We start from the raw sequence: 17,331 nt of genomic DNA on the forward strand, positions 1-17,331 counted from the left end.
AAGCACAGATAACCACAATGAGCCCATTCTCTGGCACAGGCTATCATTCGAGCCAGCCCAGTTGTCTCCTGAAACTGAGCTTTGATCACACTTTTTCAGCACTGCAGGCAGGAGAGGGGGATTGAGTTACAAAGCTGCACCCCGCTCACAACAGAGGCTGTGTATATAGCAGCTGCAGAGAAAAAGGTGGGGTAGATTTAATCTGCACCCTTTGCCTTTGGTCACAAAGGACAGTTATTAAGAGAAAAGAAATACTAGCAAGAAGTGTTCTCGTTCTTTAAGAAAAGGGATTAGTCTTGAGGGAAATTTTTTTCAAAAAGATATTTATTTGACACTATATTCCATAATGAAATGAACATTAGCCAGAATCTTCAATGCAATCACTATCTTAGAATGTAAAATTTATGTATTAATTTTACACTTTAATAATTTCACTGTTTGGGCTCTATTGTCAATCCCAGGATTCTCCTCAGCACATATCTCGGTAACTTGCAATAAAGCAAGCAACAGGCAATGCCAGTGGGCAGCTACATACGGCTGTGCTCCAGCAGAAAATTGGTTGAGCTCAATATCCACTTGCCTGCCTGCTTTCAGCTTTAGCTTTTCCCACAGATCCATGGCAACCAACCATGCACCTATTCTGCCTTCACAGGTGACGCAGTGCCAGCAGGAATTGCCTTGTCAGCAAACTCAGTGGGTATGTTGGAAACCTGGTCGGGAACTCTAAGGTATCTCTGGATGACTGAACTAGGGTAGACTTCATGGCTTTCCTTTGACATTTCCAAGTGTTACTAAACAAGCAGGCAAATGGGACTCGTTTAGATGGGAGTCTTGGTGGGCATGGACCAGTTGGGCCAAAGGGCCTGTTTCCATGCTATATGACTCTATGACTCTAAGTACAGGAATCTGAGTGATGCAGTTCTTTGAAGGAGTTGCTAAACCAAGGACCCATGCCCCATTCTCCAATGGATATAAATGATCACATGGCCAAATTCTGGAGACTATGTGAGTTCGCCCTGGGGACCCAGCCAATACTTATACCTTAACCAATGGCAACCAGATAATGTACCTTATACGGTGAGATGGACTCTTGACCTCACAATCTGCCTTGTTATGACCTTGCACTTATCGTCAACATGCAATGCACTTCCCTGTACCTGTGACACTTTGTACTTTTTTGTTGTTTTTACCTGTACTACCTCAATGCACTCTGTACTAACCCAATGTATCTGCACTGTGTAATGAATTGATCTGTACAAACAGTATGCAAGACAAGTTTTTCACTGTACCTCGGTACAAGTGATAATAATAACCAATACCAATACCTCTAAAGTAGCAAACTATCACAAGCCACCTCTGTGGAGCATTATAAAGCAAAAGTTGATATGGAAACATGGAAATATTGACCAATATTTAAAGAAACAGGTTTTAAAGATCATTTTGAAATAAAAAGGATCGAAGAATGAGGCAGACAGGTTTAGGAAGGGAATTCCAGACCTTGGGACCTCAGAAGCTAAAGGCATCACTATCAGTTGCCTACTGATTAAAAGACCAAATTGAAAGAAAACAAATCAATAAAAATCTAAAAATTACAGACCCTGGAAATCTATAATAAAAACAGAAAATGCTGGAAATATTCAGCAGGTGAGGCCACATCTGTGGGAAGAGAAACAGAGTTAACGTTTCAGGTTCACAGCTTGTCCCCATGTCACCCTGGTTTTACCCTATCATTGACATCCCCCCTTCCTGATCTTTCCTGCAGCTTCTTCTGTTTCCTTCTCAGTTCTGACAAAGAATCTATGACCTGAAATGTTAAGTCTGTTTCCCTTCCCACAGATGTGGCCAAGCCTGCTGAGTATTCCGAACATTTTCTGTTTTTATTATGGAAGAACATAAATATCTTCAAGGCTGGTGGAAATCACAAGCTGGTGGAATCCTCCTTAATTCGGAACTAGTGTAGGTCAGTGAGCACAGGAGTGATGTGTTGGCAAAAGTTAGTATCAGTTTGGCTATGAGCAGGCAAAAGGGTTTTGGCAACCAGGTTAACAAGAAGAGGAATGATGGACACCTGCTGAAACTGCATTACAGTGGCAAGTCAAGAGGTAGTAAAGGCCTGGAAGAGCGAGTTCACAATGCCAAAGGAAGATGTGATAGCACTGGAGAGGTGCAGAGAAGATTCACCAGGATGCTGCCTGGGCTGGGGCATTTCAGTTATGAGGAGGGAATGGAGAAGCTAGGTCTCTTTTCCCTGCAGCAGAGGAGGTTAAGAGTGGACATGATCAAGATTCAAAAAATGATGAGGGGTATAGACATGACACACTGCAGAAAACTATTCCCCATGTCAGAGGTACTGTAGATAAAACTAGAGGACATAGATTTAAGGTAAAGGGTAAGAGATTCAGAGAGAATTTAAGGGAGACCTTTTTACCCAGACCTGGTGGGTCAGAGGAAGGAAGGAACAAGGCAAAGACGGTTGATAGGATAGTCTCAATCTTAGCATTTAAAGTTCTCACAGTGTGTTGTTTTTGGAGGTGAAAATGGAGGATACAAGAGGAAGCATTCATGAAAGGCAGTTTACAGAAGAGAAGCCAAAGGTTATTCTTGCATTCAATGTCAAAGTCAAATGTATTGTCATATGTATCAGTACATGTATGCACAGGTGCAATGAAGAACTTACTTGCAGCACAGACACATAGCATTATATAAGCAGCATTCACAATAAAAAACATAAATTAAACATAAATTATACACAATTTTTACAAGAAAGAACACAATTAGAACAAACAAGATCAAAGTCCATTTTAGCGCAAAGTGATCAAAGTTGTCCATTGTGTTGCTATACTAGGGAAGTGATTAGGGTTTTGTTGGTTGGTTTAAGAACTGAATGGTTGAAGGAAGTAGCTGTTTCATGAACTCGGTGGTGTGGGACTTCAGGCTTCAGTACCTCCTGCCCAATGGTAGCTGTGAGAAGATGGCATGGCCCGGGTGATGGGCCACAATTATTATGGGGTGGTGAGCAACATTGTTGAGACAAGATGAGACCAGGTATTACTTTTCTGTGCTCTGGCCAAATCTTCTGGTAAATAGCTAAGCCAATGTTGGCCATAACATTACACTAAGCACATCGATGAAGGGAGAGCAGTAGATGTAGTGTATATGGATTTCAGCAAGGCATTTGATAAGGTACCCCATACAAGGCTTATGGAGAAGGTGAGGAGATATGGGATCCAAGCAGACATTGCAGTGTGGATCCAGAACTGGCTGGCCCACAGAAGGCAAAGAGTGGTTGTTGAGGGGTCGTATTCTGAGTGGAGGTCGGTGACCAGTGGTGTACCTCAGGGATCTGTACTGGGACCCTTACTATTTGTGATTTTTATAAATGACCTGGATGAGGAAGTGGAGGGGTGGGTTAGTAAGTTTGAAGATGACACGAAGGTTGGGGGTGTTGTGGATTGTTTGGAGGGCTGTCAGAGGTTACAGAGGGACATAGATAGGATGCAGAGTTGGGCTGAGAAGTGGCAGATGCAGTTCAACCCAGATAAGTGTGAACTGGTTCATTTTGGTAGGTCAAATATGTTGGCGGAATATAGTATTAATGGTAGGACCCTTGGCAGTATGGAGGATCAGAGGGATCTTGGAGTCCAAGTCCATAGGACGTTCAAAGCGGCTGCGCAGGTTGACTCTGTGGTTAAGAAGGCATATGGTTTATTGTCCTTCATCAATCGGGGAATTGAATTTAGGAGCCGAGAGGTATTGTTGCAGCTATAGGTCCCTGGTCAGACCCCACTTGGAGTATTGTGCTCAGTTCTGGTCGCCTCACTATAGGAAAGATGTGGAAGCCATAGAGAGGGTGCAGAGGAGATTTACAAGGATGCTGCCTGGAATGCGGAGCATGCCTTATGAAAGCAGGTTGAGGGAACTCGGCCTTTTATCCTTGGAGAGACGGAGGATGAGGGGGGACCTGATAGAGGTGTATAAGATGATGAGAGGTATTGATAGGGTAGATAGCCAGAGGCTTTTCCCCAGGGCTGAATTGGTGGCCACAAGAGGACATAGGTTTAAGGTGCTGGGGAGTAGATATAGAGGAGATGTCAGGGGTAAGTTTTTTACTCAGAGAGTGGTGAATGCGTGGAATGGGTTGCTGGAAACGGTGGTGGAGGCTGATACAATAGGGTCTTTCAAGAGACTGTTAGACAGGTATATGGAGCTGAGTAAAATCGAGGGCTGTGTGTAAGCCTGGTAATTTCTAAGGTAGGGACATGTTCAGCACAGCTTTGTGGGCCGAAGGGCCTGAATTGTGCTGTAACTGTTCTCTGTTCTCTGTTCTATGTTCTATAACCCCTTAAGTCTGTGCTGCTTGGACTTAAGGGTGTGGAGATGATGGGAGAAGGGGAGAATGGTCAGGGCAGGAAAATGTATTAGTTTTAAAGCTTATTAAGCTAAAAGGCAGAGCTGAGCAGAACACTAAGTTCAGGAATGTGACAATTAGAAGGTTAAAGTCCAGGCAGCAGACATTTTGAAATTGTAATTGGAGTAAGAGAGGGAATTTTTTTTTGGAGGGGCTGGGTAGAGGAGAAGCAAGAAGTATTGTAATGAGAGGGGAACAAAGGGAGAGCACTAGGTGGTCAAGTGGTTACTGTTAGCAAATTTCATATCGCTTTGTGTTTGCAGGTCTTACTATGAGCAGGAGGCTTCCATGTTTCTAATCGTGACTGTATTTCAAAATTGATTAATTTGCTCTGCTGTGGGATATTTTGAGGTTATGATTTGCTATGTACAGGTAAGTTCTTTCCTTTGTGAACTTTATATTGTGAAGTTTATAGACTTCATTGCTCCATCATTGAAGAATCTAAATGCACTTTCATCATGATTATTCTCCATGTCACTTGCACACTGGCAGCACTTTATGGGGATATTCTTTTTGATTGTCCTATCACTTTGAAAGAATTGAATTGAAATCATGTCAAGAAAAAACAAAACAGTCTTCAGCAATTAATGTCTCATGTGAAATATACCACAGTGCCGTCTTGAAGCAAACAGCTGGATTACACACACAAATCCCCAGAGGAGGACTTGAATCCATGAGTAAAAATCTGTTGCAGCAAAAACCTTGCCCTCTGTTCAGCTCTTGAAAAGAATATGTGAAATTTGTAAACTGGAATCACAGGATCCATACACCACAAGTTAGCAGATGAGTCAGATGGTGTTTTGTATTCCAAATTGCCTGCTTGTTTTTTCCCTTGTGGATGTGGTTTCCAGGTGACCTCTGGCCTTAGGACACTTGTGAGATCCATCACAGTGGAAGAATAAATGGAACATGCTGCTACCTTCAGATCATCACCTTGTCATCCATAATTGGCTTCTGAATTATGTAAACATTTCTATCTTTGAAGCCTTGAGTGTGTTTATGGTAGCCTGTGCAACATGCTCCCCAAACTGTGAATAAACATGAATAGACAGGAGACTACTGCACAGAGGGAGAGGGGGGAGTCAGCAGTTGAGATATAACAACTGTAAGTAATGAAGGATATATGTAAATAAAAAATTTATAGATTGTCAGACATGTGACGATTTTTGAATTTTTTTACCGCATTAAATTTAAAAAATGTACAATTCCTTTTTACGTGTTTCAGATTTATGTAAGTGGATTTTAGTCTGTGTCCTCAAATCCAGTGATGGCCAAATGCCATGTGGTGAACTTTCACCTTTGGTGCTTCCAGTGTAGATCTTTAAGTTTGGGGTGTATTTTGGAGAATTAGGCACAGTTAATCACATGTATTTGGCCATTAAAATAATTGGATAGAAAATCAGGGGCAGCTTGCACCTAATTTTCTGATGTTGGGTTTCCAATACAGGGAACCATTGCTCTGAAAAAAGCCAAACAAAATATTTGCTCTGTGTAGAAGTGGGTGGGTTTCCTCTGGGCAAACCAGTGACAGCCATTGCCCTGTTGTTGTAAAAGCAGCCAATGCCATTAATGGGAGGGTTTTCAAAAAAAAGAAACAAAATCGAACCACAAGCAACCTCTAAAGGTTTGCAGTGAGTTAAGTTTCCATCTGGGCTTTAAACTTACAGTCTTGTAAAAATACTAAAGATGCCTGGTTGATCCATCTATGTAGTCTTCCTTCTTCAGTACTTGTGAGGGTGTTCCACTGGTGGCTAGGGGTAAGAAGTTAAAGGTGAGTGCTAGAAGGGGTTCTGTAGCATTTTTTTTAGAAGCTGAAGAATTCCTGTTTAATATTAGCTTTGTGGAGGCTTGTATTATACATTGCATATTCTTTTTTTCCATGGGACCTGAGTTTGAATCCTAACCAGTCTGATAGGATAAATGGTCTTTATCTCTTTATCATGGCAACCTCACCCCTCTTCCTGGATGAAAAGATCTCACAACAGTATTTTTTTAGTGCAGTTCAAACATCTCTTTGATAAGGAGGCTTTGTGATGATTTAAAGAAAAATAAGTTGTGTGAAATAGAGCAGTAGTGTTTCTAGTTTTATCGAGTAATATTTAAAGATGACTGAATTTGTAATGCAGATTCTGATGTTGCATTTTTACTTGTTAGATTGTGCTTATACTGACTTCATATAGGCAAATCATTTTGGAAACGATGTCTATTCATCCATGCTTTTGGGTTATATTCATACTGAACTTGAGTTGTGAAGATGCATGAATGGTGAAAATGCCATTTTTTGTACTCATTAATGGGATGTGGAAGTCACCTGAAAGGCTTACATTAACTGTCCATCTCTAAGCACCCTAGAGAAAGAGGCGGTGAGTCACCCTCTTCAACCATAGCAACCTCTGCAGTAAAGGTACTTGATGGGGAGAGAGATCAGTAAACCATTCCTCCTTAGGTTAAGCAAAGTAGGCATTTTGGTACAGTACATTCCTTTTGGTGGAGACATAAGAAATTATGCAGATGCTGTACTGATGAAGGGTCTTGGCCCAAAACATCGACTATTTATTTCACTCCACGGATGCTGCCTGACCTGCTGAGTTCCACCAGCACTTTTTGGGTATTGCCTTTGGGTGGAGAGATGTGTTATTTGTTGAGAGCAAAAATTAGCTTCTTAAATTGAAGACACTCCCCCCAAAGAGTCAATGGTGTTGCAACAAAATTGCATGAATTGAATGTTCGTAAGTAGAGAAATTTCTGTACTTAGAGCCAGTAATGATGTAACGGACATATATTTCTAAGTCAGGAGAGTGTCCTTACTTGGAGGCAACTGAAAGTAACCCCATTATTCACCTGTTGCTCTTGTCCTGCTTGGTTTAAGAGGTTAAGAAGCTTTGGAGAACTGCTGCAGTGCAATAGTCCTCAGTGCAACTTCAGTGCTCTGATGGTAGCAGGGATAACTGTTCAGGATGGAGGACTGCATCCTGGTCAAACGGTCTGCTTTGTCCTGAATTGCTTTGAACTTCACTCATCCTGGAAAATGGGACAGTATTCCATTAAGCTCCTGACTTATGCCTCGAAGATGTTGGAAAGAACTTTGGGGAGTTTGCAGGCCAGTCATTCAGTGCAGAAGACAAAATCTTTGACCTGCTTTTGTGGCCACTGTATTTTATCATGTTTTATTAATCAGAAATAAAACTGAGTAAAAAGCTGTGGGGCTGGAAATATGGTTAATTGTGATGACCACTCACTCTACTTTGGAGCAACTTTCTTCACTCATATGGAGCTTGAATATATATTGGATCCTCTTCAGCTCTGTGATCTTGTGCATTAACCTGGAGGAAAGGATTGCCTACCTTCTGTAGAACCCACAGTCTTCATTCCATGGGTCTTAGGTGAAACAAAAATCAGGCAACTTTTGCAAAAGCAGTCAATGGTAAGACTTCAGGCAATGACCCAGACAATGGAATTAAAAATAACCCCCATGTGTTTATGAATAATGACTACTTCATGAACAGTACCATCACAGAACTTGTCTTGTTTCACCCTGTGTGCAATGGTGCTCTAATTCTCCATGTCGTCCATTGATATCTTAAATAAAATCAGTATTTCAGAGCCCCTGTCTGCTTGTCCAAGTTGCTTAAACAGATTCAGGGCTTTATGCTTCTATGAGTTTTGCCCAAGGTGACACAAAGGTTAACTTCTTCTGCACAAGTGCTATCAAGCTTGGCCCTGCATTTGGTGGACAGACCATATGTCCATTGGCATGGAAGGGCTGAACTAGCTGGGAGAATTGATTGATACAAATTGTTGCAGAGATATTCTGCAGTAATCCTAGCTGTGTAATCGAACTCATAATTGCAAAGTGATTTCAATACAATTTGCTCGGATGATTAGAATTGCTAATTGCAACAAATGAAGATCACTGTAGTTTGAGTGTTATCAATTGTGATATGACTAAAATCAACTTCATTGTGAATATCGTAGTTTGATACAAACTAAACACTAATCCAATTCAGTTTTTACTCAGTGCAAAAAAATCGTGCTATTGCAGGTTCTCCTTGCTATACAAAGCAGGCTTGGCAACAAATGACCAAGGCACTCACTTCATTTATGTGTAGGGGCCTTTTAATATAGCTTGGGAAGTTTCTTTTTACGGTATGATGTGGGAGATGACTGAAGTCTGAGTTGTAATTTGTACATTTGTTTGATGAGGGTCCAAGTCTGATATGGTTGCTTTGTGAGATTGTTGACTGATACCGAATTCAGCTAGAGACATGGCTCTAATCAAGATTGGAGAAGAAATAATGTCAGAACAATGGCAACCCTTTTGATGCACTGTAATTGAAATTTCAGAAAATGGAAGGTTTTATGACCTGCCATTCTTTCTTCCTCAACAGTCCTTATTTAATTCACAGTGTCAGCAGTTGGCATCATCTTCCCTCAACTGTAAGGTCAGAAGTGGATGTCCATTGATGATTGCACTGTTCAGTGCTATTTGCATTTCCTCAGATATCATAATACTTTATCCTTCAATCGTAAGGTCAGAAGCCGGGATGTTTACACATATTGCACCATGTTCAGTTGCAATTCACAACTCTTTAGCAAGTGACAGACATGGGAATTTAAAGTGGGGAATAAGGAAATGTCAGGTGAATTAAACAATTGGTTTGCTTGAGCAAAAAACAAGCTGCTTCAGGAACTCAGCTGGAGGAACTTTGTTTTTGCCTTCATGAAAGAAGACACACAAATCCGACCAGATGGATTAGAAAATCCAAAATCTAATTAGAACAAGTAATTGAAGAAACTAATTTTGTCAGAATTAGTACCTGAAAAGTTGATGAAGTTGGAAGTTCATAAATCCTGAGAACCTTAAGACCTACACCTCAGAGTTTTGAAAGAGGCGGCTTTAGAGCCCTGGTTATCATTTCCTAGAGTGCCATAGAGAGTGGGAATTATTCCTGTGGATTGTTTGGTAGCTAATGTGGCCTCACTGTTTAAGGGAAGGAGAGAGATAACAGGAAACAACTGACCCATTGAGCTAATGTCTGTGGTGGGGAATCTAGGGGAAAAAAAGATGCAATAGCAGAACACCTTACAAAGCATAATGGGATTCAGCAGATTCTGCATGGATTTATGAAAGGGATATCATGTTTGACTTATGTGCTGGAGTTCTCTGAGTATGTGTTAATAGAATAGAATAGAAAACAGTGGATCTGGTGTATTTGGATTTCTGGAAGCCCTTTAGTAAGGCCCCACACAGACAGTTGGTTAACAAGGTTGAAGCTCATGGAAATGGGGGTTATATACTGACATGGATTAAGAACTGGTTATCAATCAGAAAGCAAAATGTGAATAAACAGATTGTTTTCTGGTTGGCAGACTGTGACTTGTGAGGTACCACAGGAATCAGTGCTTGGGCTTTAACGATTCACAATTTATATCAATGATTTGGCTGGTGGATCAAATTCATACTTTCAAGTTTGCTGATGATACTCAACTAGATGGGATTGTGAGTATAGAGATGTTTCAAAGGGATATGGGCAAGCTGAGGGAATGGGCAAGAACTAAACAATACTTGCTTTTCCAAATGCAGATGGATCCTGTCTCTCAGAATCCCCTCCAGTAACTTACCCACCACTGATGTTAGATTCACTAGCTTGTAGTTCCCTGGCTTGTCCTTGCAGCCCTTCTTAAAGAAAAATGCAACATTAGCCACCCTCCTGTCTTCCGATACTTCACAAGTGGCTAAGGAAGTCACCACCGGAACCCTAGGAATTTCTTTCCATGCTTCCTACATTGTCCGAGGATACACTTGGCCAGGCCCCAGTAATTTATGCATCTTTATGTACCTCAAGACCACCCACACCTCTTGTTTCAGGACAGCATTGTTCTCTTCCTTGAATCTCTTAGCTTCCATGATCTTCTCCACAGTAAATACAGATGAGAAATATTCATTTAAGACCTTGCCCATCTCTCATGTCTCCACACATAGATGACCACGCGGATCCTTAAGGGGACCTATTCTGTCCCTAGTTATCCTTTCGCTCTTAATATACTTATAGAATCTCTTAGGATTTTCCTTTACCCTGTCTGCCAAGGAAATCTCATGTCCCCTTTTTGCTCCCCGATTTCCTTCTTACGTGTACTCCTACATCGCTCATACTCCTCAAGGCATTCATTTGATCCCAACTGCATATACCTGAAATATGCCTCCTTCTTATGAACCAGAGCCTCAATATCCTTCGTCAGCCAGAGCTGCCTAATCCTGCCAGCCTTGCCCTTCACTCTAACATACAGTATTTGTCCTGAACTCTTCATATCTCACTTTTAGAAAGCCCCTCACTTGCCAGACATCCCTTTACCTGCTAACAGCCTTTCCCAATCAACCATTGCAAGTTCCTATCTAAAATTAGAAAGATATACACGTCAGGAAAGGAGTGGAGCAAAGATTCAGCAGACTGGCTCCAAGGATGGAAGTTCGTCATAAGCGGAGAGGTTGGCTAGAAAGGGATTATATTCATTAGAGTTCAGAAGAATGAGAGGAGATCTCATCAAACTAAAATTCTTAAATGTCTTGACAGACTGCTTGCAGGAGTTTAGGACAAGGGGGCATAGTTTCAGAAGGAGAGGTGGCCATTTAGGATTGAGGCGAAATGAAACTTGCTCACTGGGAGGACAGTGAACCTTTGGAATTCTTTATCCCAACGGCTGTTGAGGCTCAGATGTTGTTCACTGAAAACACAGGCCAATAGGTCTCTGGGCATTATGGGAATCAAGAGTTACAGGGATAATGCTGGATAAAGTTGCTGAGGTAGAAGATCAGCAGAGATCTTAATGAATAGTGGAGCAGTTTGAAGGGCTAGATGACCTCCTCCTGCTCCTCTGTCTTATGAAGCAGTCCATGCCTGCATAGAGTGGGACCTAGACTATACACAGTCATGGGCTGATAAACATTCACACCACAGAAGTGCTGGGCAATAACCAGCTGCAGTCAGAGTGAATTCCCTACACTTTATATCAATGGTATCACCATTGCTGAATCCTCCATCAATATCTTGAAGCTCAACTGAGCCAGCCACATAAATACCATGGTGATAAGATTACATCAGAAGCTGGATATCCTGTAATGAGTGAGTCACTTCCTGAACACTCCAGATGCCTTTCCACCATCTACAAGGCACCAGTCAGGACCATGATGGAATACTCCACCAACTACAAGATACACTGCAGTTACTTGCCCAGGTTAGTCTGATGCATCTTCCAAACTTGCTACCTCTAGTACCATGAAGGACAAACAGCAGTGCATAGGAACGTTCCCATCTAACATTGACATGGCATCTTGGCCTGGGTATGTATCATGGAACTCAATACTTTACCGTTTGCTGCAAGATTTCAGGAGGTGACTCACTACCTTGTTCCACGCTAGTTAGGGTTGGGCAATAAGTGCTGATCATTCTAACAATACCCACATTACATGAATGAATAACAAAAAAGTTTGCTTAATCATGTCTGCAGACAAAGAAAACAATACTTGATTTTTTGTTTTAGGTGATCGGTGTTTCCAAAGAAACTGAGAAGTGACATCATCAAACTATGAGATTGCTTGATTGACCATAGCATTGGATATATCCCCTGATGTATTCCATTCAGCAGTGCATTATCTGTCCTTACACTGAGCGAAAGAAATCAAGCCTTGGCAATAAACAGTCAGCATTATCTGATAAATTGTACACAATAAAACTCTATCAATCCTGAAAATCCTGACACAGTTACTGGGTGATGGCTATGGGAAGCTCCCTAGGGCTGGAGCAATTTCTGTTCCAATTCCTGGACACTCAATGCAAGTGGACTTGCATCCAAAAGAAAGAAAGGATCAGTTGTGGTCGCAGATCCTTTGCAGCCACGATGAAATTTTATTCTGTTGGGATAGGGCAGCAAGTTGGGGTGGGATGCATGACATCATTACAGCCATTTTGTGACCAACTCAGAGGAAATTAAAGGTGAGTTGATGGAGATGTTTAAAGTTATGGAAAAGAGAACAACCAAAGTCAACGTTGAGTTATTGTCATATGCAAAATACCGTACATGTATGCATAGGTGCAATGAAAAACTTACTTGCAGCAGCATCACAGGCACAAAGTATCATATAAGCAGCATTCACAAGAAAAAGATCAATTAAACATAAATTATACACAATTTTACAAGAAATAACACAATTAGAACAAAAAAAACATCCATTTTAGTGGAAAGTGATCAAGTGGTCATAGTGTTGCTGAACTGTAATGATTAGGGTTTTGCCTGATCATTACCAAATGGTTGAAGTGAAGTAGCTGTTCTTGAACCTGATGGTGCGGGACTTCAGGCTTCTGTACCTCCTGTCCAATGGTGGCTGCAAAAAGATGGCATGGCCCGGATGGTGGGGATCTTTGATGATGGATGTTGCCTTCTGGTGGCCACGCCTCCTGTAGATACTACCAATGGTGGGGACGGATGTGCCCGTGATGTAGTGAGCAGAGTCCACTACTTTCTGCAGCTCCTTACATCGCTGCGCATTCGAATTGCCATTCGAGACCATGATGCAACCAGTCAACAGCACATCTGTAGAAGTTTGTTAGAGTGTTCGGTGACAAGCCAAACCTCCTTAACTTCCTAAGAAAGCAAAGACACTGGTGCGCTTTCCTTATGACTGTAATTTCCTGTAAGTGAGAAGTAAAAGGAAGGACTGCATTTAAGAGGATGCAGGAAAACATCTTTATACTGAGGGTTGCAAGTCTGTGGAAATACTACCAGAGAAAACAAGGTCAATTTAACCTTCCGAACTTAAGGAAAATGTTAACACAGAGTGGGGAACTTATCCATTTCTATTGACCATGATTTTCTCACTTGCAATGACACCTGTCCTAAACTGGTAAGGAGATTTCAAAATTTCCAAATTGGGTTCTGATGATACATCTTGGCTGGGTTGCTATTTTAACCTAAGGCTTTAGCAGTGGTTTCTCAGGATGAGAATAGGTGCTGTAAGGGAAGTTCTGAATTTTTTTTCTCCAGGCTTCTTTCCAGGCCAGACCAACTCATCTGGGCCTCAGAAACCTTGGACGTATATCTCCTTGGATGGACCCTCATTCTCCAGAATAGAATCCTCTCCTGAACCAATTTCACATCCTGCCCAATGGTGTTCAAACTGTCAGGCTACTCCTTCACCAAGATCACCAGAGAGGCTGGTGGTTCACTTTAGTGTGTGCCCAATTGGTGAAGACTGGGAGTTAAGACTGAATACCACAACAGCATTTAAGAAGAAACAGTTGAAATCAATGAATTTTAAGGAGTATGAGAACAGGGCAGCAAATTAGGGTTATTGCTCACGTGAACATTGGTCTCCAGTTTTGTCTGTTTGGACTGAACCTTTAACATAACAATATCTTCCACACACATGATAGGAGAATTAACAATCAATGTTTCTACATTTAAATGGGGAGATATTAGGAAATGTCAGAAAAAAAAACTTGGCCAAGAGATAAGCTTAAAGAAATATCTAAAAGGAGGAAACAGAGAAGCAGAGAGGTTTCTCAAGGGAAAACCCAGAGTTCAGGGTCTTGGCAGTAAAGGCACAGCTGCCAGTGATGGAACACTGACCCCGCGAGATATACTGGAAACCCGTACTGGAGAAGCACAAAGAATATTGTGGGTGGTCACGAGGATAAGGAGAGGCTAGCCGGTGGAAGGATTTGAAAAATGGAACAAGAACAATGTTCTTCTGTCTTGTAATTCCTGCCACGTTATATAACCTCCATTCCTCCACTGAAGTCAGGTGTTAAGCGATTTCATTATTTCCCTGCAGTCTTAAACATGTCCCTTTGGTTACACTTTCCTTGATGAGAAAGCTAACTACATGATCATTAGCACATTCTTGTATGATTTCTGTTTAGTCTAATGCTCTCATAAGTCAGGCTGGACATACATGTACACATTTGAATGACTAAAGCTCTCTATTCCAGTAGTATATGCACATTTCTCACTCTGTACTGTGTATTTGTTTGGCTTTTACATGACTACTCTTACATTGAAGAGCTCTGCATTACTGAGGTGCTGCTGAGACACCCATTTTACAAGTTCCAACAACCTTATAGGACAAGCCATCCATCCAATGATAATAAGCCAAGAATGATCCCTTTAATCTTGCATGTGTACTGAAAATAAGAGGGAGATAAAATGAGTTACTAAGCTGGGGAAGTACAAATCCTTTCACAGCATCTGTGTCCTTTCTTTCAACCATTCAGGGGCAGTGATCCAGATGTAGCATTCTTTCTTCACCCTGGTACAGGGTATTGAAGCTAATTGTAGGATAATCACCACTATCTGACTGAGATAAACTAAACCAGCCACTTACTGGGCATTAGACTTGAGACCTTGTTCCTGTAACTTCCAGCCAAGGTGGTACAGTGGTGCAGCAGGTATGCTACATCTTCATTGCTCTAGCAATTCAAATTCAGTGCTGACCCCTGGTGCTCTCTGTATAGAGTCTGTATGTTCTCCCTGTGATTGTGTGGGTTTCCCCTGAGTGTTCTGGTTTCCTCCCACAACCCAAAGGAGTGGCAGTTGGTCATTTGCTTGGCTGCTGTAAATTACCCTTAATGTAAGTCAGTGTAGGAGAATCAGTGTGGAGTTGGTGGGCATGTGAGAGAGAACAGGTTACAGAGAAATTAATGGAGGAATGAGATTGATGGGATTTCACTCAGAGGCAACTTTTTTATTGCAAAAATAAACTTTATTCATAATTACATATATATCCAAAAAGAAAAATGCAGTGCAGAATCTTTTTACATTCCTTGTGTTATTTGGTCAATACATTCGGTAGTGTTAACACTTCTTTTAAACCACAGCACCATTGCATTCATGTGGCCCCCTGGAGTGACAAACCTCTTCAATGTTTGAGGGACTTGCCCACCTGACTCAGCCTCTCCATGTCCTGTAGCGGAAGGAGCCTAGACTATGGTCCTTCCCCACAGAGCTTCTGCACTGGCTGCACCAACCTTCAGTGCATCCCTCAGCGCATACTCATGCAGCCTAGAATGTTCCAGATGGCAGCATTCCTTTACAGACAATCAAGTTTCGGGCAGGCCAAAGAGCATCTTTCACCAAGTTGATGATCTTCCAGCAGCACTTGATGTCTGTCTTGGTGTTTGATCCTGGGGACAGCCCGTAGGTCAGAGAGTCCTCTGTTATGTAGCTGCTTGGGATGAACCAAGTCAAGGACCCTTGCATTCTTCTCCATTCTATTTGCCTGTCCTGTTCTCATTTGGAGAAGTATTTGTAGAAGGTCTAATTACTTCTGAAAATTAGAGTAACATTTTATGATTATGATTTGGTCCCGAAGAATAGAACCCTTTTATACTCAAGTCACCTTGGGTGGAATTTTAATGCACGCAAAATGGAACAATTTGGATCAAGGAAGTAAAAGTGTTTGGTTGTTGGCAGTAAAAAATGTTCAATGTTTCAAAACCAAATGCAACCTTCCTCAGACCAACTGAAAAGCAGAGGAAAAAGCGAATGCTGGATATCTGAAATAAAAACAAAAATTCCTGGAAATACTCAGTAAGTAGGTTTACTCCTGGTCAGCCAAATTTCTCCAGCCTCAGGAGACCAGCACCTAAAAGGATGTAAAGATTGGTGGCTGGATGAAGAGGAGCAAAAAATGCTTCGTCCTGCCTTATCAAGCCAAAGTCATTATCGCCCCCCCCTACCCCACCCCCCAGAAACTAGCTCATCCTTGGCAAATGCCTTTCAAGTGTAGAATTCACTGCCTCAAACTTAATGTGATCTCTCATCCTCTACCACACCATGAACCACGAATATATTCTGATATGTCATTCCAATCCCTTTCTTGCATCCTCAAACTGAAGCCTCCCAGGGATGGCCTCAAGCACTGACAATGGTTCCAATAACCTTGAATCATCAGCACACCCCAGTCTTATTGATACTTCTTTTAATCCCCTCTGATTCTGCCTCTTGTTTAGTGTTGAAGGAGCTACAGCAAGCAAGCCTCTCAACCTAGTTGGAAGGGTGGGACGTAATGACAAAAAACGTTTATCGGCTGCTGATGTTTAATTCAGCAGCTCAAGAAGGCAATGTTCTTGAAAAAATGCTCATTTTCCCTCCCATCTATGCCATAGCCCAATTGTCAGCATCAAGCCCTTTCATAGACTCCAAACAAAGATATAAGATATTTCTTTATTAGTCACATGTACATCAAAACACACAGTGAATGCGTCTTTTTGCGTTACTGAGAACGTTCTGGGGGTAGCCCACAAGTGTTTGTCACGCTTCTGGCCCCAACATAGCATGCCCACGGCTCCCAACCAGTACATCTTTGGAATGTGGGAGGAAACCAGAGCACCCGGAGGAAACCCACGCAGACACAGGGAGAACATACAAACTCCTTACAGACAGCGGGAATTGAACCCAGGTCACCGGTGCTGTAATAGCGTTACGCTAACTGCTACACTACCGTGCTGCCTTCATTGCTTCATTGTGGTCTTTGGGAGAACCCTCCTGACTGCACCAAATCAATACCAGTTATCCTTTCAGGATGTAACTTCCAATGAGGAACAAATCTGTGGCTGTGGACATGAACTAAGTAATATTTTCAAATTCTATTAGGATAAATGTTATATTCTCAGAAGGAATTCTGGTTAAAGAATCTGCACCACACATCTGCAGTCATATCTGTATATGTCCTGTTAATGCTGTGGCTCTGTTTCCCCATCCTCTAACACACCATGAACCACAAATATACTCTGATATGTCAATACTATTGAGCTCAGTGTTCCACCTGAAAAGCAAAAATGCTATACTTATCCCTAATGTTGATTACCATAGCTACAGAATCTTCATTCCAAGTTAGTACTGACCAAAGCCTTTCAGAAATAATAGCG

At 41.7% G+C, this 17,331-nt stretch overlaps 1 long non-coding RNA gene across 1 annotated transcript in view; it reads left to right on the forward strand.

Annotated features, from left to right (window-relative positions):
* Nucleotides 1-6,042: 6,042 nt before the first annotated feature.
* Nucleotides 6,043-17,331, forward strand: part of LOC127568637 (uncharacterized) — a 42,828-nt gene continuing 31,539 nt past the window's right edge. Inside the window, exon 1 of the long non-coding RNA XR_007956044.1 lies at nt 6,043-6,179. This is a non-coding gene — a long non-coding RNA (uncharacterized LOC127568637). The remainder of the gene's footprint in view (nt 6,180-17,331) is intronic.

The sequence above is a fragment of the Pristis pectinata genome, chromosome 3, assembly GCF_009764475.1.
Source record: "Pristis pectinata isolate sPriPec2 chromosome 3, sPriPec2.1.pri, whole genome shotgun sequence".
Taxonomy (NCBI): domain Eukaryota; kingdom Metazoa; phylum Chordata; class Chondrichthyes; order Rhinopristiformes; family Pristidae; genus Pristis; species Pristis pectinata.